The 2,434-nt window shown below is 45.2% G+C and overlaps 1 long non-coding RNA gene across 1 annotated transcript; it reads left to right on the top strand.

Moving 5' to 3' along the window:
* Positions 1-798: 798 nt before the first annotated feature.
* On the top strand, positions 799-2,005 carry LOC122053531. The gene is made up of 3 exons (XR_006132221.1): positions 799-1,531; positions 1,671-1,756; positions 1,947-2,005. It is a non-coding gene; the product is annotated as an uncharacterized LOC122053531 (long non-coding RNA).
* The last annotated feature ends 429 nt before the right edge of the window (positions 2,006-2,434 follow it).

The following is a 2,434-nucleotide window of genomic DNA, read 5'->3' on the forward strand; positions in this document are numbered from 1 at the left end:
ATCGATTCATCTGCTTTCCTCTTTATTTTGAGAATCCATTTATTCCTAATAGTCCTTCGGCCCGGAGGAAGATCGACTAAGTCCCAAACATGATTTTGAATCATGGACTCCATCTCTTCAACCATTGCAACTTTGCATTTTTCTCTAACTCTACATCCCAATGCTTGCTCAATGGATTGAGGTTCGTCATCGTCAATTGGAAGTGTTACCAATGCCTCATTCTCAATATCAAACCTCTTCTTAGGTTTGATCTTACGAACACTTCTCCGTAAGTTGGGATGTTGAGAAGTCAACTTATGACTCGGCATATCACTCCCACTCGGTTGACTAGACTCAAGTATCCCTTTTGACACCTCTCTCATTGATAATATCTCATCCTCCTCAAATAGAGGAACATTTTTATCAACATCACCTCTGATTGGGAACTCTGTTTCGCGAAAAGTCGCATCTCTCGAGTCTATTTCGGAGATGGTTCCATCTAGTTGCTCACCTATGGGAACATAACCTTTGGAGGTCTCATGATATCTTATAAAGATACATTTCTTACCTTTAGGCCCTTTCCATACTTGTGAGAATTATCATGAACATAAGCAGCTGACCCCAAGGTCTCAGATTGTAAAATACCAGAAAAATGACGAATATTAATAAGGGAATTTTTCGGAATTTTTGGACATTTTTCGGGAATTTTTCGGAGCTCGTACGGACGAGTTGACGGGGATAAAAACGGGGTCCGGAAAAGCCTGTTTAGGTTATCCTGTTTTAATGAGAAAAAGATTTAATTTTTCTTTTCCTTTTACTTTTTCTTTTCTCTATTTCTTTCCCGTGCACCGCGCACCCGAGCCGACGCCTTCTCCCTCACCGACTCTCCTCTTGCCCTAGCCACCCGGCGCCAGCCGACCGCCGACTACCGCAGTCCTCGCCAGCCATCCCGTGCCCTAGCCGAGTTCCTCCTGTCGAGGCTGCGCCCTAGTTTCTCCGCCGTCTGCCACCGTCGAACGGAGAGTGTCGGCTACCTTCCTCTGCCCTAGACAAACTCCAGCGCCGGCCGCCGGCACCTGTGCCCTAGCACGACCATTCTCCTCTTTCGAGCACCGGCAGCCGATCAAGTTCTTTTGCCAAGTCGACATCGTCACTACCGTCCTGGTGCCCTAGCGCCGGTCTTCTGCCGCGACGCTGACCCCCTCTCCCGCCGGCGACGAGAGCCACTTTGCCTCTCCCCTCCTCTGGTCCAACGAGCCACCGCCGGACACCCTTGCTCTCGACCCCGTCGCGACGATCAGCGGCCACTGGATGTCGATGTGCAGAGATCACGCCATGCCCTAGCACTGTCGCCGACTGCCAGAATTGATCCAGCACGCCTTGTGACACTGCCGATCCCTTGCCTCTGCCCTAGCCTTCAGCCGCGTGCCCTACTTGATCTTGGAGGTCACGGATTGGTGAGGTTTTGTGTATTGTGGGGTGTTTTTGGATTACGGCAGCGACCCCATCATGCAGCATCCTGTTCCAGCACCAACAGAGGCTAGGTAGTGAGGTAAGGATTAAAGAATTGTATCTTCGTTATAGATTCTGTGTTGTTTGGGCTATTGTGATGATAGATTTGGATTTAGGTAAATTATTGTTAGAATTCCTAACTAGTTGGATTTGTGATCGTTTTGCAAATGGTTGTGGAGGTTTGAGTGCTATTGCTTGGTTCCAGCTTTAGACCCAGCCGCTATAGCTCCAGTTGTGAGCAACGACATGAACGAATTTTTTTTGGGTAAGTTGTGCTATGAAATTCTTACATTTAGTATTGGTTTAGATAAGTTGTTGTGTTTGATTATGCATATTGCAAATCCTAATTTGAATGGATTAGTTAGGATTTATTGAGAAGTTGGATTCCAGGGATTTGATTTAGCTAATTAATTGGTATATAATTAGCTAAACCTGTATATCTATTGGTATTACAGGACTTTGACGCGAGACGAGTATCTCGATGTCGGATTTGGACATTTCTATTGGAGGCGGGTACTTTTGACTTATTGTCTTTGATATGCTTAGTAATTAAATTAACAAGATGCATTAATTGTGTTTCTTACTTGTTTCGGTTAATCACTGCCCAATACATGCTACCTGTTGATTGATTGTTTGTTTACATCTTGTATGGATATGTACCTGATTCCACATGCTCATGGGTAGTGATATAACCATATTTTACCATGTCAGGACATAGGTTTGATACCTTATAGGATCAGATACCTTGATATGATTCATTCGTTTTGGTGCACATTATGATATATCCAGAGATTGGTTTAGTATATTACCATGTTTAGTGACATGCACCATTCGCATGATTGCATGCTGAGTGATTGATTGCTCCTTTATTGTCGAGCACTTTGCCAGTTTCACTATTCGGTGCTCCGTTGTGACGCCCATGGGTAGCGGGTAGCACGTCGGT

This window comes from Zingiber officinale, chromosome 3A (assembly GCF_018446385.1).
Source record: "Zingiber officinale cultivar Zhangliang chromosome 3A, Zo_v1.1, whole genome shotgun sequence".
NCBI classification, from domain to species: domain Eukaryota; kingdom Viridiplantae; phylum Streptophyta; class Magnoliopsida; order Zingiberales; family Zingiberaceae; genus Zingiber; species Zingiber officinale.